The sequence below is a fragment of the Narcine bancroftii genome, chromosome 3 (assembly GCF_036971445.1).
Source record: "Narcine bancroftii isolate sNarBan1 chromosome 3, sNarBan1.hap1, whole genome shotgun sequence".
NCBI lineage: Eukaryota > Metazoa > Chordata > Chondrichthyes > Torpediniformes > Narcinidae > Narcine > Narcine bancroftii.
The window spans coordinates 10,219,780-10,244,818 of NC_091471.1; the positions used below are offsets into that span (position 1 = coordinate 10,219,780).

The following is a 25,039-nucleotide window of genomic DNA, read 5'->3' on the forward strand; positions in this document are numbered from 1 at the left end:
AGATGATTTACAAATATGTGGCCGGGCCTTGAAGAGCTTAGGACTTTAGCATTGGAGAATGTGGAGAGATTTGATAGAGGTTTCCAAAATTATGAGAGGTATAGAAGAAGAATCAGAGAAAGATACAGAATCAAGTCTGGTTCAGGTTGGGTAAAGAGAGGAAGAGTTCACCCATTGGTTGATAGTTCGAGGACTAAAGGATTCACAAGCGATGAGCAAAAGACATAGGGAAGATCTGAGGAAAAACCCGGATCGCGAAATTGAACAGGACAGAAACAGGCCCTTCAGCCCATCTTATCTTCAGCATCCATCATCAGAGGGAATCAAAATTCAGTGCTAGAAACCTAAGATGAGGAAAAAAATAATGCTGGAAAAACTCAGCAGGTCAAAACCTAGCAAGGGCAACACAGTTGGTGTAGCAGTTAGCATAATGCTGTTTCAGAGCAGGTGACCCGGAATCGAATCTGACACTCTCTGTAAGGAGTGTGTACGTCCTCCTCGTGTCTGTGTGGGTTTCTTCTGAGTGCTCCGGTTTCCTACTAACCTTCAAAACGTACCAGGGTTGGAGGTCAATTGGGTGTATTTGGGCGGCACGGGCTTGTGGGCTGAAAGGGCTTGTTACCGAGCTGTATGTCTAAAATTAAAAATAAATGAATTTAAATTTAAAAAAAGAAGAGAAACAGAATTAATGTTTCATGAAGACCTTGGGAATAAGCTGTAAATGAGGTAATCTGGTCAATGAGTGAATGGGACCAGTCACATGGAGAGAATATAGACAAAAGAACATCGATGAAAGAGGGTGAAGGTAGTGAAATGCGGAGGAGAAAGAGCTGCTTGGCAGGCCCAGCTGGGCAATGCCTGGGTGAGAAATTCAGGAATTTCCCTGAGAAGGAAAAGGTTTTGGATGGAACCCACCCAGCCACATCAACATTACACATTGGACTGAAACATAAAGGTCTGCAGGTGCTCTGATTGTAGTTAAAACACAGAAGTGCTGGAGCACCACAGCCGGTCTCGCAGCGCCACTCCCTTGCTGACATGTTTGCCCATGATCTCCTGCATGGCCAGGCTGAGAACGCCAACAAATTGGAGGAACAATGCCTCTGTCTGGGCACCCTCCTTCTGGATGGCATTAACACTGACTTCTCCAATTCCCCATCTTCTTCCTCTTCCCTCTTTCTTATTTCCTCCAGCTGTCTTCCTCTCTCTTTCTTCCCTCTGTCCCCTTTCCCAGAACCAATATCAATTCTCAACTTTCCTCATCATATCCAATTAACACCTTTTTTTTGTTGATCTGGTCTCCTCCCCTTCCCATTTCCCCCCTTTCTTTCCCAAACCATTCATTGAGATGCTTGTGTGGAAGGGCTTAGGCTCAAAAACTCTACCTTGTCTTCCTATGGATTCTGGGAGACCAGCTCAGCTCCTGTGTGTTTTGATCACACATAGAACTCAAATTACTTGAAGCCGTTCAAGGTCAAGATTATTATCATCTGATCGTATGCATCAAACCAGATGTAAGAGTGTTTCTCTGGACCACAGTGCACATGCGCTCTCTCTCTCTCTCTCTCTCTCTCTCTCTCTAACACACACACACACACACACACACACACACACACACACACACACACACACACACACACAGATTAAAGGCAAGATTAGCAGGCATGGGGAACCTTGGTTTTCAAGGGATATTGGGGATTCGGTTCAGAAAAAGAGAGCAGGTATTGGCAACATGGAGCAAATGAAGAACTTGAGGTGTACAAAAACTGCAAGAAGAACCTCAAGAAATAAATCAGAAAGGTTAAAAAAAAGACACAAGGTGGCTTTGGCAGACAATGTGAAGGAAAATCCTAAGGGCTTTTCCAGGTATATTGAGAGGAAAATTATAATAAGGGACAAAGTTGGTCCCCATGAAGATCAAATAGGAGCCAAAAGAGATAGGAGAGATCTTAAATGTTTTTTTTGCCCATCAGTATTCACTTAGGAAATTGGCACAGAGTCATGGGCAGTAAGGGAAACAAGGAGTGGGGTCATGGAACCTATACAGATTAAGGAAGAGGAAGTGCTTGCTGTCTTAAAGTAAATAAGGGTGGATAAATCCATGAGCCTGATAAGATATTCCCTTAGACCTTGAGGGAGGTGAGTGTAGAAATTGAAGGAGCTCTGGCAGAAATATTTGAAATGTCCTTGGCACCAGGTGTGGTGCCAGAAGATTGGGGTGGGGGGTAGCTCATATTGTTCCATTATTTAAAAGGGGTTCCAAAAGTAACCCTGGAAATTATAGGCCAGTGAGCCTGACGTCAGTAGTAGGTAAAATATTGGAAGGTGTCCAATCTCATTTGAGCGTAGAAGGTTGAGGGGGGATTTGATAGAGGTATTAAGTACTCAAGATGGCAGAGGCTGACAGCATCGAATCCACGCTGCTGAAGATCCAACTGCACTGGGTAGGTCACGTCTCCAGAATGGAGGACCATCACCTTCCCAAGATCGTGGTATATGGCGAGCTCTCCACTGGCCACCAAGACAGAGGAACACCAAAGAAGAGGTACAAGGACTGCCTAAAGAAATCTCTTGGTGCCTGCCACATTGACCACCGCCAGTGGGCTGATCTCGCCTCAAACCGTGCATCTTGGCGCCTCACAGTTCGGTGGGCAGCAACCTCCTTTGAAGAAGACCGCAGAGCCCACCTCACTGACAAAAGACAAAGGAGGAAAAACCCAACACCCAACCCCAACCCACCAATTTTCCCCTGCAACCGCTGCAACCGTGTCTGCCTGTCCCGCATCGGACTTGTCAGCCACAAACGAGCCTGCAGCTGACGTGGACATTACCCCTCCATAAATCTTCGTCTGCGAAGCCAAGCCAAAGAAAAGAAATAAAATTATGAGGGGAATAGATAGAGTAGATGTGAATAGGCCCTTCCCCTTGAGGGTAGGTGAGATTGGCTGCCAGGCTTAATTTTGACATTTAAAAAGCATTTGGACAGGTATGTAGATGGGAGAGGTATGAAGGGCTATGGCCATAGTGCAGATCAGTGGGTTGATGCAAAAAAATGGTTTGACAAGACTAGAAGGGATGAAGGGACTTGTTTATGTTCTGTGGTTCTATGATTATCACAGATATACATAAGGGATGTCACACACAATAAATATATATAAAGGGAAGATGGTATTTCCCAGTCTGGCAGTCCTGATTTTGATGTTCTTGTACCTCCTTCCTAATCATAAATGGTCAAAGATACCATCTGTTGGATAGAAAAAATGTCTTCAATAATTCTTTGAGCCCTATTTAAGCAACAATCCCAACAGTAAATTATGGCAGTCAAGGAAAGAAAGACTCCGATGATCTTCTCGGACATTTTGATGATCCTCTGGAATGACTTCTGGTCTGATGCTTTACAGTTTCAATACTACACAATGAGACAGGACACTCTCAATTGAGCTTGTCAAGATGGGGACCATCCTCAACCTCCTGAGGAAGTGTAGGTGCCGTTAAACCTTCCAGAGTAATAAATAGGTATTGTGGGTCCGTAGAACTATTATCCACTTGTGTGCATGTGAAAGACAAGATGCTGTTCCACAAGTTTGGTTTGGGTCCCCACTGTGAGAGTACAGAGTGGGAGTGGGATGGGGAATTATAGTGGGAGGCAGTGGGAAGCTGTTGGCCATACCTGTGGATTGAATGCAGATGCACCACAAAGCCGTCCAGTTACTCCAATGAAGAGGAGACTATGCTCAAATCTATGTCTCATCTAACAGCACTTGATCCATCTCTTGCTGCGGCCCAGAACTTCAATCCAGAAGGCTTGTGGAAGCAGAATAAATCAGGAACAAAAACCAACTACTGGAAGGATTCAGCGGGTCAAACAGCACGTGTGGAGGCAAAGGGAGGGTTGACATTGTGGGTGAAGGCCTCTCCCTCGCTACTCGACCTGCTGAGTTCCTGCTGCAGATTGTTCTTTAGTCTAGATTCCTGCTTCTGCAGTGTTTTGTGTCTCCAGAATTAATCAAAACTTGAGCAACATGAAAGGATCAGGGAAACTAATAGCTTATGCAGGGAGTCAACGTGGACTCAACAGCTAGATGGCCTGATACTGCTGTTTCAACACTTCCACAGTTGAACAGCAGTAAGAGTGGGCAAGTAATGTTCAAAATTCTCAGGTAGAGTGGTCTAGACTACATGGACATTATTTGTGACTGGGTTGTAAGCTGGTACCTCTTCGTTGGTAGGATTGGCACATGGGAGCCAGGTGTCGGCTCCTCAAGTTCAAATCCAATATTTTTCAAAGTTTTAAATGTTGTGGCCCTAGTCCAGGATGGAAAAAGCTATGGGAACAACACTAGGAAGATATCCTGAAAGAATCAAGAGTAAATGCCGCGCTTTCTGAAGGTTGTGGCGGAAGGCTACAGAAAGTGGAAATTCTAACCACGTCCATTGCAAGCATAGACATTCCATCCACGTGAAAGCCTCCCTAAACACCAGAGAGGATCTCCGTCATCCTGGTCACTACCTCGTGAGGGTGCCAATGGCGAGCATGGCTCCTGAAAGAGCCCTTCAGAGTTGTCAAGTATCCGTGGATTCGCCTCCAGCGCTCCTGCAGCCTCTGAAGCTGTACAGTCTCTTGTTCGATCCATCGGCCACCTGAGCTTCAGGCCCAAATCCCTGATTCGATCAGGAAGCCTTCAGCGCCCGAGGCCCTTCCAGACCCCTTCTTGCCCTCGGCACCCTCTCAAATCCCATGAGCCAGACTTCAGCAGCCAGCAGGTATGTGATTGCAGGATTTTATTTTAAAAACACTGTCGGCTCCTCTAAAAGGCCAAAACCTTTGGGGAGTTGGAACCAGATGTCAAGGAGATGCTTGGGGTCACCTCTGGAATGGACAGGAGGACTTGCGGCTACGGAGGTTATGGGCGGTGCAGGACTAGGGGGCATCTGAGTCTATTGTCCCTTCATGTCTCTGAAGGGATGTTCTTTTGCTTCTCTTTCTTGACCATGAACCAGGGTTAATAGCATCTTGTGTGCCTTTTAAAGGAAAGATGTTTGAGTATTGCATACAAGGCAATAAACAGAATCATGAATATTTGCATGAGCTTGTTTTGTCAATGCAAGAGCAATTTTATCCTGCATTATAGTTTGGTCACATACACACAATCAAAAAACTGCATGATTGAAATTTCCTTGTGAATTCCTTGAAGTCATTTTTCTCTGATCTGACCCTTCAGACATTGCAAATAATTGAAGTTTATCACTGCAGCATCTTCATTTATCCAGAATCTTTTTCCTCAGACGGTCACCACCTGAGATGATTTGAAAGATAATGAGCTAGGGAAAGAGAGATCAGTGAACAAATTGGAAATTAAGTACAGGATATTTGGCAAGGCAGCCTGCTTAAATCGCTCTCCATCCGCCACCCTACACATTCAGTGCAGTGAGGGCTTCATCTACAACATCCCTGCAATTTTCTTGCTGAAGTTAAACCAACACCTTCCAAACTTGTGCCGAGTAGGACAAAGGCAGCAGATGCCAGGCCGCACCACCACCTACAGCTACTCATCTGAGGCCCCCTCTAACCTCTCCCACCCCCCCACTTCCCCCCTCTGACCTACCCAACCTTCCCACTCCCTTCCTCTGTCAACCCTACACCTCCTCCCTCCATCCTTCCCCATCTTCCATCTCCACCCTCTGACCTCCCCAACCTTCCACCTCACCCAACACCCTCCACAACACTGATTCGCACTCTCCGGAACAATCATTGGGAATGGAGTAATTGGGTTGAATATATTTACAGTATTGAATTGTATTAATGTAAATGATGTATTTCTGGCTGAGGGGCGTGGATAGCACTGATATCTTTGATAATCATCTGCCACTAGTGGGGCTTACCACACCTTACTACCTTTGGGTAGAGTTTTTATTTGGGGAGGGGGGATAATTAAAATTGTTTCTAAATATATTTTCTTTTTTAAAATATATTTAGGGGAGGGAGAGTGGTTTTCATTTATTACAAGGGGCGTGATATTTTGTAGTAAGTGATTATATTGTTAGTTTATAAGGATGTCTAATTTGAAATTTGCAACTTTTAATGTTCAGGGGTTGAATAATCCAATTAAGCGAAAGCGTGTTTTGGCTTATATCAAGAAAATGAACATTGATATTGCCTTTTTACAAGAAACACATTTGTCTGGAAAAGAACATTTGAAGTTGAAGAGAGATTGAGTTGGACACGTGTTTTTTTCCTTCATTTAATTCTAAGGCAAGGGGTGTAACAATTCTAATTCATAAGAATTTGCCTTTTGAGTTGCAAACTATGGAAGGGAATGCTGGAAGGATTTTAAAGGTGAAATGCAAAATTTTTACTGAATCTTGGACTTTGCTAAATGTGTATGCACCTAACGTGGATGATGAGTGTTTTATTTCTTATGTTTTTTTGTTATTAAATCAAGCTAATGAAAATGTTTTAGTTGTGGGAGATTTAATTGTGCCTTGGATCCTTTGTTGGACAGATCCCCAAAAAGTATAAAGAAATCAAAGATGCCGACACAAATTGGGGCCTTGATGAAGGATTTAAATTTGGTGGATATTTGGAGAAAGGTTAATCCTACAGAGAAGGGTTTTTCTTTTTATTCGTCTTGACATGATTCATTTTCTCGAATATATATTTTTTTAGTATCGGCACATTTACAAGGAATATAAAAGCAGGGTTATATCAGATCATTCTTTACTATTTTTTGTTATGTAAGTTCAGAAGTGGTACGTTCATCTTATAGATGGAGATTTAACACAATGTTGTTGAAAAAAAACATTTGTTATTTTTGTTAAAGAACAGATTACTTTTTTTGTCTGAAAATGTTAATTTAGTAAAAAGTCATTTTGTGTTATGGGATGTGTTAAAAGCTTATTTAAGAGGACAGATTATTAGTTATACCACTAAAGATAAGAAGCAGTATATGGCAGAAATCTTTGAATTAGAAAATCAAATTGATGAATTGGAGAAGGAATTTCAGATGGAAATGTCAAAAGATAAAAAAAAGTGGCTTTGACTAAATTGAAATTGCGTTATAATATGTTGCAGATTTATCAATTTGAATGTTTAATTAATCGATCTAAGCAGCGTTATTGTGAGTTGGGTGAGAGGGCACATAAGGTACTTGCATGGCAGTTAAAGAAGGAACAGGTTTCACGGATTATTAAGGCTGTAAAAAATAATTCAAAAGTTACCTATAAACCTCAGGAAATTAATGACTAGTTTTATTAATTTTATTAAAAAATTATATACTTCTGAAGGGAAACAGGATAGTGGTTCTATTGATTCTTATTTATCTAAGTTAACGTTACCAAAGAGGAGGATGTTATTGATCTGGAAGCTCCGTTTACAGAATTAGAGATTAAGGCGGCTATGTTGGAAATGCCCAATGGGAAGTCACCAGGCGATGATGGGTTTTCCGTGGAATTTTATAAAACTTTTTATGAAGATTTATCTTTGGTGTTCGGGGAGCTATTACAACAAGTGACTGAACATTATGAGATACCAGAATGTTGCTCAAGTGCTTTAATTACTGTAATCCTGAAAAAAGATAAGAGACCCGTTGAAATTGTCTTCGTATAGACCTATTTCTTTATTGAATGTTGATTATAAAATAATAGCAAAAGTGTTAGCAAACTGACTTGCTAAATATTTACCTAAATTGATACATGTTGATCAAACAGGTTTTATTAAAAATAGAAATGCTTCAGATAATATTCTTCAATTGATTAATTTGGTCAATGCATATCGACAGCAGCCCAACCACTTGATGCAAAAAAAGCCTATGATAGGGTCGAAGGGGATTTTTTTATTTAAAGTATTGGAGAAGTTTAAATTTGGCCATTTTTTTTATTGGTTAGGTTAAAGCTTTATATATGAACCTGACTGCTAGGGTGGTGACAAATGGTCAAGTTTCATCATCGTTTAAATTAACGCGTTCAACTCGACAAGGTTGTCCATTGTCACCAGCTCTGTTTGCATTAGCTATTGAACTGTTAGCTCAAACAATAAGGCAGAATGAACAGATAAGAGGGATGAGAGTTATGGATGAAGAGTGTAAGATTAATTTGTTTGCAGATGATGTTTAGATATATTTAACATACCCAGATCAATCATTGCCACATTTACAGGAATGTTTATTACAATATGGAACATTATCTGGATACAAACTTAACTGGGACAAGAGTAAAATTTTACCAGTCGGAGAAGGAGATTATTCAGAGTATAAAAGTATTATAAAACTGAAATGGTTTGATAAAATTAAATATTTAGGAATAATTGTAATACTGAGTATCAATCTTTATATAAGTTAAATTATGTTCCATTATTAAAAAAGATTAAAGCAGATTTAATTAAGTGGAAAAATCTTCCATTTACTTTAATTGGTCGACTTAATTGTATTAAGATGAATATTTTTCCTCGTATTCAATATTTATTTCAATCAATACCATGTTCTCTTTCAAAGAGTTTCTTTCAGGATTTAAATAAAGTTATGAGAGAATTTTTATGGAAAGGTAAGGTGGGCTTCAATTACCTCATTTTCAAAATTATTATGAAGCAGCCCAGTTGAAATGTATTAGTAGATTGATGGATTTGGACCAGCCCATGAGTTGGGCTAAAGTTGAGATGGCTTGTATTTCTAAAGTCGAGGTGCATCAATTTATATTTCGATGGAATGTAAATTTGTTGAGGGAATATAATATGCCGATATTAAAACATCTATTAAAACTATGGATTAAAAAAAATAAGATTTTAGGATCAAAAGGTAAATTGTCAATTTTAACTCCATTATATAATAATCAGCTTATTTCTTTTTCAATGTTTAATAGTCATTTAAAGAGTTGGGATTCTAAGGGTATAAAAACATTACAGGATTGTTTTGTAGAAGGACAGTTTCTTTCTTTCAATTAATTGAAAGAATGTTTTGATCTTGCTGAAAATTCTTTATTTGTTTATTATCAACTTCGATCTTTGATGAAAAATATGTACGGTAGAGAGATGATTTTACCTGTATTGATGGAATTCGATTCTTTGATTTCTTCTATACCAAAAAGGGGTTATATCTCTGTTATGCATCAAATATTACAAGACAATATGGATGTCAGAATGGGAGAAGTCTAAGCTTAAATGGGAAAATGATTTAGCTTTTGTTTTTCCTGAAGATTATTGGGCAGATACGTGTCATGGTAGTGTTACTAAATTGACGAATGTGCGGTTTGGAATGGTTAATTATAACTTTCTACATCAGTTGTATTTAACCTCAGAGAAATTGAAAAAATATGGTTTTAGTAATTTGGATTCTTGTTATAGATGTGGTTTATGTACTGGAACTTTTTTACATCCTGTTTGGTCTTTTGTGCATGTACAACCATTCTGGGATGAAATTAAGTTAATTTTGGAAAAATTATATAATTTTGTTACCATTAGATCCATCTATTTTTTTAAATGGGTTATGTGATTCCTTTAAAAGGATTAGGGTTGGATAAATTTCAAATTGCATTTGTACGCTTAGCATTGTCTGTAGCTTGAAAATGTGTAGCAAGTACATGGAAAGAAAATATTTACATATAATCTACAAGACAATTATTCTTTTTGTGTTAATGCAGAGGGTGGTGGGGATGTGGAATGAGCTTCCGGCAGACGTGGTCGAGGCGGGATCATTGGTTACATTTAAGGAAAGACTGGATCATTACATGGATAGGAGGGGACTAGAGGGGTATGGACCGGGTGCTGGTCAGTGGGATTAGGAGGGTGGGGATTTGCTACGGCATGGACTAGTAGGGCCGAACTGGCCTGTTCTGTGCTGTAAGTGGTTATATGGTTATATGGTTATAAATGTTTACCATATTTGGAATATATGCATTTAGATATATTTTGATTTATTATATATTATTAGTTTCTGTTTATATATTTTTAGCTCTCCTTACGAGTGGGTGGTCCTTGATTTATCAATTTATTTAATTAAAAAATATATAAAAATTTCTTTATGGAATGTATTTTGTTTCACTATTAATGATTCTTCAAATAAATAAAGTTTTAAAAAGAACAAAAAAAACACTGATTCGCACGCTAACCCCTTCTTGGTCTTACTATCCACTCCCATCTCCCCCCTCCGAGACAGAGCACTCAGTTCTCACCAGAGGGCTTACCTTTGTCCCCCTCTGTTCACACCTTAATGAGTTCCACACATGCCATGATGCTGAACTCTTCTTCCATCACCTCCACCTCCAGGCTCACTTCCATGACTGCGACTCTCCACCCTCCAACCTAAGACCCTTTCTGCTGCTTTAAGCCTTCTTCTTCCTCCTGGACACCTGGTCCTGGTCAGCTGCCTGCTCGGGACCTTTTCATTTCCATCTGCCACCAAGACATCAACAGTCTCAACTTCACCACTCTCCTCTCATATTCTAATCTTACTTCCTCCAAATGCTCTGCCCTCCCCTCTCTCCGCAACAAACCCAACCTCACCATCAAACTCAAAGATAAGGGTTTGGTGCACTGACCTCTCCACGGCACATCAAGCCACTGTCTGCAACACAATTGCCAACCTCATCACCTCTGGTCACCTCCACCTCTCAGCTGCCAACTTCATTGTCTCCCATCCCCACACTGCTCATTTCTATCATCTACCCAAGATAAACAAACCCAATCAATTGTGTAGACCCATTGTTTCTGCTTTCTCTTGTCCCACTGAACTAGTTTCACCTTATCTTGACTCTATCCTTTCTCCCCAGTCTAATCCCTCCCCACTTACATCCACGATACCTCGCATACCCTCCATCTCTTCAATGACTTCAGATTCCCCAAACTAGACTACCTCATCTTCATGATGGATGTCTAATCCTTTATATTTCCATCCTCCATACAGAAGGTATTAAAGCACATCAGTTCTTTCTGGACCAGGGACCTGACCAGTCACCCTATGCCACCACCCTCCTCTGCCTGGGCAGAACTTGTCCTCACTTTAAACAACTTCTCCTTCAACTCGTCCCACTTCCACCAAATCAAAGGAGAAGCCATGGGTACCTGTATGATCCCAGCTATGCCTGCCTGTTTGTGGGCTTTGTGGAGTAATCCATGCTCCAAGCCTACACAGGCAAGACCCCTCAACTCTTCTTCTGGTATATCAATGACTACATAGGGGCTGTCTCATGCACCCATGATGAGCTTGTCAACTTCATCCACTGACATATTGCAAACCCAATAACTTCCATACCTACCTGGACTACACTTCCTCACACCCTGCTGTCTTATAGCTGTCTTATTAAAGCTGTCTTATACTCGCACTGCTGGTGTGGCTATTGTCAGAACAAAATATGCATACCTGAAACAGAGAGAACAAAAGGAAATAAAAGGCTGAAAATAGATGTTCTTCCTGTTTATGTTGAGATTCATTCAGATTCTTCTGGGGAGCCTCTGTTCAGAGTGTGTGTTAAGGAAAAGTCAACACTGCAGCAAAAGACTGCAAATAAAAAGCCACTTCTGAAGAAAAGAAAACAGATCAATGTGAAAATAAATGAAAATAATGCTGCAAAACTGGTGAACACAGAAAATTGCACTAATGGAATAAAGGAGTATGCAAAGCTAGTGCAACGGCCTTCAGAGAACAAAATGTTGAAAAGGGACTTGGAAATGTTGGATAATCATGAAAATAGTGACCAGACAGAATTTAACTTTTTTACTTGGAATCGAAAATGATTTTCAGAAAAAGGGGAATTAATCTAATGAAAGTGTCCAAGAGAAAAAGCCAAAGAGCAGTTGACAAGAACAGAAATTTAATTGTCGATAGAATTCACAAAGTCAGAAAGCAGAAGAAAAGAATAATTGCTAAATAAAATGAATGCAGTTATTGAGGAAAGGGATTCATCCTGATCAAGGTGCATACAGTTGGAGGCAGAGAATCATCTTTTGAAAGAGAACAAGTCATTGGTTGATAACACACGACAGCCGAATGCAGAAAACAATCAAGAATGTACCTTGAAGGCCCAGCTAATGATGATACAGAAAGAGATATTGCATTTCAGCAATGCAAGAAATAAGATGAAGAAATTCAGAGTTTACTGCAGCAAGGCTCCAGGTCAGGTTTCTAACTTTACAGAAGCTAATGAGAGTATTACTTTCCTATTGAAAGAATTGAACGCAGAGAGAGAATCTAATAAAATGCTTCAAAATAAACTGTCGGAAAATGAGACTGATTAGGAAGTTACAAAACTGTATCTGGAACTGCAGGAAAGGGCAATAGAAGCCAGAGTGGCTGAAAAGGCTGCAGTTCCAGTTCAAAGGATCTGTAGGGGCCATAAGTGGAGTCAGCCTGCTTCTATGCATAAGGATTCTACAAATGCCGCAGCTTTTGACGAGTTTAAAGAATCAATGTCTTTTGAATCTTACCTTATTTATGACGAAATGCAGAAAAGAAGGAAAAAGATGAGCAAACCTGTTGCTGGGAAGGTTAAAGAGACTCGTCCATTAAAATCAAGAGGATCAGATAAACCCCCTTCAAAATAGGGTTCTAAGACTATTTATCTTCCATAGATGCTGTTGTTATTCAAGTTCTTCCAAATAATGTGGACTCTTTTCACAAAGTCGGAGGAGTGCTATTTGAAATTTTAGAGTGGTGTACCCCTGATCAGCTATGTTGTATTGAGAACTGCAAACTGGTATTCATCGAAGAAACAGACCATTTGTGGTTAAAGACACTGTCAGAAAGACTTTAGACGCAACAAAATCAAACCGGAGATGGAGGAACTCTGACAAGTCCAAACTGTCTTTATTTTGTTTTTTGAACCTTGCCCCTTGCCCACAGACTACAGACTTTACCGGTCCAGAGTGGTGGTAAAGATCACCCTTTTTCAAGGCGATATGCTGGTATCCTCTGGCCTTATGAAGAATGAAGAAAGAATAGCTACATAATATTGGAATGATTGTAATTTATAATTGTGTAATCATTATTTGAGACATTATGCCTTATTATAATAATTATAGGCCAATATTGTAGGAGCCAAAAGTGTACTACTTACCGTTGTTGGGTTGGCTGAGGGCATTGGCGATGTCCCGCGGTATGGAGGCTGCTATATCCAGTTGCTGCCATCATTTCTGCAGCCATTGCCATTGCCGCTGCCCTTTCAGTGCCAGGTTGCTTCCACACATGCTCTATTGTCTTGGGATGGTGGCACATGCATGGGGGGGGGGGGTGGTTGCGTGGGTTTGGGGAATTCATTAGCCCGCATTGAACAATATAGCGGTATAGAGACAAGGAGGGTGAGTAAGGCTTGCATATTTTCTGTTGACCGTTACCACGGATTAAACATTCGTTGTTATAGATCGTTCATCATGTAGCTTCCACATAAACATTACTACCTGGAATATTTGGACAATGTTATAATAAATCTTTACAAGTCTTTGTGTTCATCAATAAACCGTTAAAAAAACTTATCCTGATTTGGTAGTGGATAATATCAAAATGCGTCACAGTAAAGAGCTCCGCCTAGCCTCTAAGCGGCTTTTATGGATCAGTCATTAGAATGTGTGTGTGTGTGTGTGTGTGTGTGTGTGTGTGTGTGTGTGTGTGTGCATGTGCGCATGTATCTGTGCCTGTGTGTGTGCCTTATCGGATGTAATGGCCGGCATTATATGTATCGTTTGTCTGTGTGTGTGTTTGCACTTTTCTGCACCGTGGACCGGAGAATACTGTTTCATTGGTTTGCACTGGTAAACATAGAAACATAGAAGATAGGAGCAGGAGTAGGTCATTCGACCCTTGGAGCCTGCTCTGCCATTCAACGAGATCATTGCTGATCTTAAAGTTCAGTAACCCGTCCCCGCCTTCTCTCTGTAACCTTTAATACCCTTATACTGAAGAAATAGATCTAATTCCCTCTTAAATAGATTTAATGAACCTGCCTCTACTGCCCTCTGTGGCAATGAATTCCACAGATTCACCACCCTCTGGGTCAAGAAATTCCTCCTCATCTCATTTGGATTACAAATAATCTTGAACACACTCACACATTTTGTTTTTATTTGAGCTTATTTTTTTGGAACAGACGGTATGACTGTAAAACTGAGAGAGATGAGAGATTCTATCATTTCCAGGGAGCTTGACACTATCAGGTGATATATTAAAACTGTGTCCCAGAGAGTGCCTCCTGCAATGAGCAATCCCAAAGACATGTTCATTTTGCAGATATTGTGTTTTTTGGCAATACTGCCACTATTTTTGTTGCTGTTTTGGTCCCCAAGGATGTCTTTTTCTTTACCATTGGGAACTCTGAGACTTTCAGCTGCCAACAATTTAGGAAAAGTTGAACACCTTCTTCTACTTTCAATTTCATGCACTGCCAGACTCAGACTACCCGCAAATTGGAGGAACAACACCTCATCTGGCTTCCATCTGGGCACTCTCCAACTGAATGGCATTAACATCAACTTTTCCAGTTTCCATTAGACACACCACCCCCCACCCCCACCCCCATCTGTCCTCTTATCTCTCTCTCGCCTTTCCTTTGTCTCCTTTTCTCCACAAAGTCACGACCTCCCCTGATCAGTTCTCACCTTTCCTCTCCTGGCCTCCTATCCATGTTCAATGAACACCTTTTACTTGTTGGACTGTGCTCCTCCCTCCATCCTTTCTTTCTTCCCCAGCCTTTTAATTCAGCTACCAGCCTGCTTTTCACTCATACTTTGAGGGAGTGCTCAGGCCCGAAACAAACAGCCTTTACCTCCTAGGGACGCGGCGAGACCTGCTGAGTTCCGGCTATATTTCTGTGTTTTCACCTCATTATTCACACTGTCCGTTTCCCCATCACTCTGCATTCTATTCAAAGGCTTAACCAATTTCATTGAGAAAATTCTCACAGTGGTTCAGATAACATTTGACATTATTTGTCACCGTGTTGTAAGCTACTACCACTTCATTGGAAGGAGCGGAAGCTGGGATGCAGGTGTCAGGTTCTTGAGTTTGAGTCCAATATTTTTAAAAAAAATTAAATTTTATTTACAACATGGTGGAAGGGGCAGATAGCAAGTTGTGGTCCTACTCCTGGATGTCTAAAGCTAGATATTAAATAAGTCACCAGGTAAATCTGTCAGCGGGTTATATGATACAACAGGGAATCTGCCAATTGGGAAGATACCTTGAAAGAAACAAGGGTAGGACAGAGGTGGCTATACTGGAGAGAGGGCAGAGGAGACACTGGGATTTTGCCCGGAACAGAGTGGTAAGTCCATATTTAAGACATCAGGAGCTTGGTTGGGTGGGGCGTCGGGAGCTTGTATGGGAGGCCGGGGCATTGAGAGGGTGGCTGGGGTGTCGGGAGATCAGATGGGCAGGTGGCCGGGGAGTCAGGAGGGCAGTTGGGGTGTCAGGAGCTCATATGGGAGGGTGGCTGAGGTGTCGAGAGCTCGGGTGGACAGGTGGCCAGGCATCTGGAAGTTGAATGGGCGGTCGGACGTGGCATCTGAAGCTCAGATGGGTGGGCGGCTGGGGTGTCGGGAGTTCATATAGGAAGGTGGTTGGGGCCAAAAATGGGGGGGAGGGGTGACTTTTATACAGTATCGACTATCACACACATATATGCAGGTAACGCCACCCCAAGTAGACAGATTAAGTCTATGACTGGGATGATTCTTACTAAGCAGGGATAAGAAGACACTTTAAGAGTCACCCCAGTGGTGAACGGCGACGCCATTGCTGTTTCACACAACTTTATTTAAACGGCTGCTACGAGCAAAACATGACCAGGGCACTCAGCTGGCTGAATATTTGCTCCCATCTTCACCAAATGTTTATGTGTTACTTCAGAGAATGTTTATTTTTACAATGTTGAACATTTTTTTTACCTATTATTTTATTCCTATTTATTTAAAATTTATTTTCATCCTTTTTTTTTTGCTGGTTGCTTGAAGCTGCCGGTTGCTTGAATTCTGGATACTATATTAAGAGAGGCATAGAGAGGTTAGATAGTCCAAATCTTTTTTAAAAAGGGTGGAAGTTGAAGGTGAGAGGAAGGTGTTTTAACCAAACTATTTGATGAAGGTCTTCATGGACATCTTCAAGACCTAATTGCAGTAGTCCATCGTTCAAGACAGCCACCATCATCCTGGTATCCAAGAGGGCGACGATCACAGGCCACAATGACTATCGCCCTGTAGTAGAGAGAGTGGAGAGCATCAAGTTCCTTGGAGTTCACTTAACTAGTGACCTATTGTAGACTCTCAACATCTCACTTGTCACGAAAGTGCAACAGAGACTGCACTTCCTGCCAAGACTGAACTGGGCAAAGCTACCGGTCACCATTATATTAACCTTCTGTCGGAGTGCTGTCGAGAGTGTCCTGGCAGGCTCCATCATAGTGTGGCATGGTTGCTGCAGAGAAATGGATCGGAGGTCGATCCACACGACTATAAGAGTGGCAGAGAGGATCAGTGGGGTCTCTCCCACCACTCTCCCCTTCGCATCAACATAATTAATATTCTCTTATTTTTGAGAGTCCCAAGCAATGCTCTTGACAAATCTTGGTTTATCTCTAGAGCAGGCAAAGGTTGACATATATCTTTCTTTTTCAATCTTTCTATTAATTATATTATAGGTAAATAATACATGAAGAGAATAGCAGAACAGAATCTAAAAGGGGAAAAATATTACTTTTTGACATCATATAATACTGCACTACACCATAATTAACAAATATGTTCTCATCTCCTCAAACCAAAATCTTCAAAAATTAAAGAATTTTTTAAATTATATAAAACCTCACCTAATATAAGAAAAGAAAAAAGACTGGGCAGCCTATTCTGAGAATTTATTAATAAAATTTAATTGTCTAATCTTCACCAACAAAGAGAAAAGAAATAAAATTAAACATAGTCCGGAAGGGAAAATATTTCTACTAAATCATGTGGTAATAATTTATAAAATTTAACAGAAGTAATAAATATACAACTCATAACTTTCTCTAAACTTAAACATGATATAATTTGAGAAAGCTATTGAGTCAAAGTGGGTGGATTGGAATCTTTCCATTTAAATAAAATAGCTCTTCAAGCCAACAATGTAGAAAAGGCTACAACCCGATGTGTAGAAGTGGGAACTCGTCCCACTTCTGGAACTATAATTCCAAAAAAAAAGTCAATGTGTGAGGGGTAAAACACAGGATTCTGTTGACACCGTGGTTAAGTGAAAAACACACACAAATGCTGGAGAAACTGTTTGACCTGCTCAGTTTCTCCAGCATTTGTGTGTTATTTTTCAGTCAATGGGTTAGGTTGCAAATTTATGTCCAGTATAGCTGATAAAGTCTTAAAAATATATCTCCAACATAGGGCATGACCAAGACATATGAATTAGAGAAACCACTTCTGATTTACATCTATCACAAATAGGACTAATGTTAGAAAATATACAGGCCAATTTGTCTTATGACAAATGAACCACTTTAAACTGAATCAAAGAATAACGAGCACATATTGAAGAGGCATTAACCAATCCAAAGATCTTCTTCCATAATTCCTCTGGAAGATCAAACTGAATTTCCTCTTCCCAGGACAAATATTAAATACATGATATTTTGTATTATTACTTGACAATAAAGGAACCTTGAACCTTGATCAAGGTCCAAATGCGACTTCAGTCAACTCCTCAAGTTAGGTTATTTATTCACACCCTCTCAAGTCCTCTCCTCCATCAATGTGATCTACCGGATTGTTGTCTGAAGAGGGTGAGCAAAATCGTTGCGGACCCCTTCCATTCTGCACACAGAATCTTCTAGTTGGTCCCATTGGGAAGAGACGCAGGAGTATCAGAGCCAGGCTGAAAAACAGCTTCTTCGCACAGGCAGTGAGGATGCTGAACAACCAAAGAAACTGCTCACACTAACTATGTGAGACTCTCATTTGTTCAAAACAATATTTGTTTATATGGATAAAATACTTGTCCTGCATCTGTATTGTTTGTCTGTATGTGTGTTATGTCTGGTTGCGTGTCTGCGTGGTTTGCACCAAGGAGCATGGTACGCTGTTTCGTTGTGTTGTACTTGTACAATCAGATGATAATAAACTTGACTTGACTTAATGGGAATTTGAGGAAAAAAATTTTTTTTACACAGAGAGTGATTGCTATCTTGAACACACTGCCAGAGAAGTAGTGGAATCAAGTACAGTTCTAACATAAATGAGGCATTTACACAGACTATTGTAGTTGGTGCATTGTTTGTACATGCTTGGCTGCAATAAGTAAGTCCTTTGGTGCATCTGTGCATTGTACTTAAGTGTCTGACAATCCCTCATTATTCATTTCACATACACATGCGCACGTATGGTCACATACATACACACACAGACAAACATGTGAGTGCGTGTGTATATATCTCTATACACACACATTCAGACACACACACTCACACTCACACACACACACACACACACACATGGGCAAGTCAGAGAAAAACATGTTCCTTTGCGGGCAAATGGGATATGTAGATAGCAAAAGGTGGGCATAGATGTGATGGGCTGAAGGGCTATTTCTGCGTGGTTCAACTCTACCGCAGGGCGAGGGGTGGCTGCTCAACTGTATAATTAAAAGTAATCAGAGAGGTGAACTTGTCGCAGCCTCATGCCTATGCATTTTGGGTGAAGCCCGTCACCACTGGTGACCTCACCAGAGGCCACACTCAGGCGTCCACACACGCCTGCACAAGCCAGGCAATCGAGAACAAAGAAAACTCCAAGGTCAGGTGCCGACACGGGTTTTAATTGGTTAGCTCGGATAGTAAAAGAGGCTCATCTAAGAAACAAAGGAGAAGCTATGGGTACCTGTATGAGTCCCAGCTATGCCTGCCTGTTTGTGGGATTTGTAGAGCAATCCATGCTTCAAGACAACACAAGCAAGACCCCTAAATTCTTCCTCCGGTATATCAATTCTATCAGGGCTGCCTCATGCATCCTCGATGAGCTTGTCAACTTCATTCACAATGCAGCAAACTTCTACCCCGATCTCGAACTCACCTGGTCCATCTCCAACAACACTTTCCCTGTCCTGCATCTCTCTGTCTCCATCTCAGGAGACAGGGTTTCCCCTGACATATATTACAAACCCACTAACTCCCACAACTATCTAGACTACACCTCCACACACCCTGTTCTCTCCAAGGATTCAATTCCCTTCTCTCAATTTCTCTGTCTCTGCCACATCTGTTCCCAAGATGAGGTCTTTCAATCCAGAGCCTCTAAAATGTCGGCATTCTTCCACAAACATGGCTTCCCCTTGACCACCATTAATTCAGCTCTCATCTGCATCTCCTCTATTTCCTGCTCATCTGCCCTGGCCCCCTCTGCCCCCAGATACAACAAACACAGGATTCCACTTGTCCTCACCTACCACCCCACCAGCCTCCATATCCACAATATTATCCTCCACAATTTATGACACTTACCACAGGATCCCACTACTAGATGTATCCTCCCCTCTTTACCTTTCGTAGGGTCTGCTCCCTCCGTGACTCCCTCGTGCACCCATCCCTCCCCACCAACCCGGCAGCTTCCCCTGTAGCCACAGAAAGTGCTATACTTGCACCCACACCCCTTCCCAAACCATGGTCCAGGGCCCCAAACAGGCCTTTCAAGTGAAGCAACACAAGTGATTTACTGCATATGGTGTTCCTTTTGTGGCCTTTTCTACATCAAATTGATTGGGATCAGACTGGGAGATTGCTTCATTCAGCACCTTTGCTCCTTCCGCACCAATGACAGGGACCTACCGGTGCCCAACCGTTTCAGTTCTGTGTCACACTCACAAATCTGTCCTGGCCTCATGTACTATCCCACCAAGATTACCCATAAATTGGAGAACAACACCTGACTTTCCATCTGGCACCCACCAGCCGGATGGCACTAACATTCACTTTTCCAGTTTCTGCTATTTTGCTCTCCCTTCCCCCTGTCTTCTTTCCCTCAGCTCTCTACCCCCTTGTCTCTCTATTCACTTAGCCATCTCTCATCCACTTGATCACTGCTGTCCCCTGCTCCCTTCTCCAATATTACCTCCTGCCTTTGTGATCACGTCTCACCTCTTTACTCTTTTGTTCAGACACCTGCTGACATTTTCCATACCTTAATTAAGGGCTCAAGCCTGAAACATTGGTTATGTATTTTTTTAATCTTTGCAATATAAAGGACACTGTTTGACCTGCTGAGTTTCTCCTGCTTTGTGTTTTTAATCTTGCTCACAACATCCCCAAGACCAAGGAGCTGTTGGTTTTAGAAAGGAGAAGTCAAGGCACGACGCACCTGTCTGCATGGATGGGATGGAGGTGACAATAGACAATAGGAGCTGGAGTAGGCCATTTGGCCCGTCGGGCCAGCACCGCCATTTTAGATCATGGCTGATCATTACCATCAGTACCCCTTTCCAGCCTTATCCCCATAACCCTTAACTCCGTTACCCACAATAGTCTTATCTAACTCTCTTTTGAACATAGTCAGCGAATCCGCCTCTACCACCCTCTGTGGCAGAGCATTCCACAGATTCACACTTCTCTGGGTAAAAAAATGCTTTCTCATCTCCGTCCTAAAGGGCCTACCCTGTATTCTTAAACTATGCCCTCTAGTCCTTGTCTCCCCCATCATTGGGAACAAGTAATCTGACTTCACCTTGTCTATCCCCCTGATGATTTTGTATACCTCAATCATGTCCCCCCTGATCCTTCTAAACTCCAATGGATACAAGTCCAGTTTTTCTAGCCTTGCTGCATATGACAACCCTGCAATCCCTGGAACTAACCTTGTAAATCTGTGCTGCACACCCTCTATAGCTAGTATGTCCTTCCTCAAGTTTGGAGACCAGAACTGGACGCAATACTCCAGGTGGGGTCTCACCAGGGCCCTGTATAACTGCAGAAGGGCGTCTCTGTTCCTAGACTCCAATCCCCTCTTTATAAAAGCCAACATTCCATTTGCCTTCTTCACAGCTTTCTGAACCTGCATGCTAGCCTTCAGTGACCGGTGAACAAGTACACCCAGATCCATTTGCACTTCCCCACTCCCTAGCTTGTCTCCATTTAAATAATACTCAGCTTTCCTATTACTTCCCCCAAAATGAATAACCTCACATTTGTTCACATTGAAATTCATCTTCCATTTAGCCGCCCACTCCTCCAGCCTGTCCAAGTCCCTCTGCATTTTCCTTACATCCTCCTCACACCCCACACCGCCACCCAGTTTAGTGTCATCTGCAAATTTGCTCATGTTATTTATAATCCCCTCATCCAAATCATTAACATAAATTACAAACAACTGAGGACCCAACACCGATCCCTGAGGCACTCCACTCGTCACATCCTGCCATTCTGAAAAAGACCCATTTATTCCAACCCTTTGTTTCCTATCTCTTAACCAATTTCCTATCCATGTCAGCACCTTACCTCCAATACCATGCTCCCTGATCTTGCCCACTAGACTCCCGTGCGGTACCTTATCAAAGGCCTTCTGGAAGTCCAAATACACCACATCCACTGGCTCTCCCGAGTCCACCCTCTTTGTCACATCCTCAAAAAATTCCAGAAGGTTAGTCAAGCATGACTTACCCTTAAGGAATCCATGCTGACTAGCCCTTATACTATTATTACTGACTAAGTGTTCTGCTATTTCTCCTTTTATGATGGACTCCAATATCTTCCCCACCACTGATGTCAGGCTAACCGGTCTATAATTTCCAATTTTCTCCCTCCTTCCTTTCTTAAAAAGCGGCACCACATCAGCCACTCTCCAATCCTCAGGGACCTCCCCGGAATCTATGGAACTTTGGAAAATGTCGACCAGTGCCTCCACAATTTCCATAGCCACCTCTTTAAGCACCCTAGGATGCAGCCCATCAGGCCCTGGGGATTTATCAGCCCTCAGTCCCAACAATTTACTCATAACCTCCTGCTTCTGGATCCGGATATCCATTAGATCCCCTACCTCCCCAGTAAAGTTCCCCAAGTCTCTTGGTACCGCATGACCACTACCCCCTAACTGACTATAACCTATATCCTCCTTGGTGAAGACAGTTGCAAAGTATTTGTTAAATTCCTCTGCCATCTCCTTGTTTCCGGTAATAATTTCACCCTTGCCCATTTTCAAAGGGCCAATTTTAGACCGAACCAATTTCTTCCTCTTCACATACTTAAAAAAGCCTTTGCTATCCTCCGCAATATTATCTGCTAATTTCCTCTCGTACTTCATTTTCCCGTCTCTTATGGCTTTCTTAGTTACCCTCTGATGTTCTTTGAAGGTTTCCCAATCCTCTAATTTCCCACTCCGCTTCGCTATCTTATAATTACTTCCTTTGGACTTGATAATGCACTTGATTTCCTTAGTTAGCCAGGGCTGCCATTTGCATCTCCTAGAGCCTTTCCTCCACTTTGGAATAAATTTGTCCTGAATCCTGTGAAAAATGTCCATAAAAACCTGCCATTTTTCCCCAGTTGTCCTCCCAGCTAGTGTATCTTCCCATTTTATTTTGGATAGCTCCTCCCTCATAGCTGCAAAATTCCCTTTATTTAACTGAAGTACAGATGCTTCCGACTTCCTTTCCATTTCCCTTTCTAATTGCAGCTTAAAAGTAACCATACCATGGTCACTATTCCCTCATGGCTCCCCTACATCAAGGTCACTTATTAAGTCTGCGTCGCTGCACAGCACCCAGTCCAGAATCGACTTCCCCCTGGTAGGTTCCTCCACTAGCTGTTCCAAGAAAGTATCTCATAGACATTCTATAAACTCGCTCTCTTGTGTTCCTGCCCCCGTCTGATTATCCCAGTCCACCTTCATGTTGAAGTCCCCCATAACTACCGTATTGCTACCACTTTGACATGCCACTCTTAATTCCTGATTTATACTACTACCGATATCTGAGCTACTTTTCGGAGGCCTGTAAATGACCCCCATTATATTCCTCTTGCCCTTGCAATTTCTTAATTCAATCCAAACAGACTCTACCTCACCTGTTTCAATGTCCTTCCTTTCAAACGCCTGAATCTCATTTCTTACCAACAGAGCTACCCCACCTCCTCTTCTTAACTTTCTGTCCTTTCTAAAGGACGTGTACCCTGGAACATTTATTTCCCAATCCTGCCCTTCCCGCAGCCATGTCTCCGTTATTCCGACAATGTCATAACCTCCCATCGCCATTTGTGCCTCAAGCTCATCCATTTTATTCCTTACACTCCTTGCATTCATACACAATACCTTGATGCCATACCTCCTTTCTCCCTCCACCTTGGTTCTTGGTGCATTCGTTCTTATTCTCCTATCACTTTTAGCTCCTTTATTCCTTACTGTTTCACCGTCTATCGGAACCACCCCTATATTCTCTCTCCTATCTACTTCCCTATCAGTCCTGTTCCCTTCCCCTTGCCAAATTAGTTTAAATCAGCTCCGACAGCTTTATTAAACCTAACTGCCAGTATATTGGCCCCCTTCGCATTCAGGTGTAAACCATCCCTCCTGTATAGGTCCCGTCTTCCCCAGAAGAGATCCCAATGGTCAATGAACCTGAATCCCTGCACTCTGCACCATTCCCTCAGCCACACGTTTAACCTCTTGATTTTATTATTCTTGCCCCCACCCTCGCACAGTACAGGAAGCAGCCCCGAGAGTACAATCCTGGAGGTCCTGCTTCTCACCCTCCTTCCGAGCTCACGGTAGTCTCTCTTCAGGATCTCCTCCTTCAATCTATCTACGTCATTTGTGCCCACGAGTATCAGGACCTCTGGTCGGTCTCCTTCCCCCCCCAGGATACTCTGAACCCTATCCGAGACGTCACGTACCCTGGCTCCTGGGAGGCAACACACCATAGGGAACACTTGTCAGGTTCGCAGAATCTTCTGTCCGTTCCCCTAACGATGGAGTCCCCAATGACCACCTTGTTCCCCTTCTTCTCCTTCCGTACCACTGTCTCCTTTGGCGCTACCTCTGGCAGGTTATCTTCCCCTACTTCATCCAATACTGTATATTCATTGCTAAGATCTATAGCCACTGGGGTGCTCTCCACAGAGCTAGCAACTTTTGCCCCACTCCTGACAGTAGTCCACTTTCCTGACCCCCCCAATCCAGGGGTAAGCACTTCCCTGAGTGTTGAATCAATAAATTCCTCGCTCTCTCTGATTAGCCTCAGATCATCTAGCTCCATCTCCATTTCTTTAATTTTTTTCCTAAATGCTTGTGTCTCATTACATCCCCTGCAGGTATGTCCTGTGGAAATGTTTATGGTCTTGTCACCAACCTCCTCACACTCTCTGGTGAGCCTAAGGTCATCTAGTTGGAGCTCCAGTACCTCAACTCGGCCCCTAAGGAACTCCACCTCCTTGCACCTGGCACAGATATGGTCTTTTGGGAGGGTGGAGGTCACCCATGGCTCCCACATCTGGCAACTTGAGCATAGCACCAACCTCATGGACATGGCTCAGCCTTTTAATGGTAGGGTACTCACAATGCACTTTACCTAGGAAAGTCTTTCTCTACGCCTGCTTTCGCCGAAGCCTGATGAGCCAAAGCCTGGAAGTCCCACTCCTTCGCTGGGCCACTCACGCGCTGGGCCACTCACGCACTGGAACTCTTATTTATCTGCCTTTTACCCAATTAACCCCGACACGCTCACCTGCACGGCCTCCCGACCAATGGCCGCCTCCAACGCTGACTCCTCCCCTCAGGCCCTGGTAAGAGACTTTTTAAAAAAAGTTTTCCTACCTGCCCCCAACTCTTTTCTTTTCTGTCTTCTGTCCTCTCCTCTCCCGACTGCTAGGCCCTGTCCCCGGTAAAAGCCTTTTTAAAATAAGAACCAAGTTCCTGTGAGTCTATCCTTCAGAAGACCTCTCCTGGAGCCAGCACATCGAGTCAACTGTGAAGAAGGTACACCAGTACCTCTACTTTCCACGGAGTCTGAGAATATTTGGCATGTCGTCAGATATGCTTTCAAATTGGTACAGGTGCACTGTGGGAAGTATACTGACTGGTGGCATCACATCCTAGCTTAGCAATGCA

General features: G+C 42.4%; 1 long non-coding RNA gene across 2 annotated transcripts in view; it reads left to right on the forward strand.

Moving 5' to 3' along the window:
- LOC138756046 (uncharacterized) overlaps nt 1-25,039 on the forward strand; it is a 67,223-nt gene that overhangs the window by 39,689 nt on the left and 2,495 nt on the right. Inside the window, exon 3 of one of the 2 annotated variants that reach the window (XR_011352696.1) lies at nt 8,490-8,538. The exons of the other annotated variant lie outside the window; for it this stretch is intronic. This is a non-coding gene — a long non-coding RNA (uncharacterized lncRNA). The remainder of the gene's footprint in view (nt 1-8,489; nt 8,539-25,039) is intronic. 2 annotated transcript variants of the gene reach the window in all.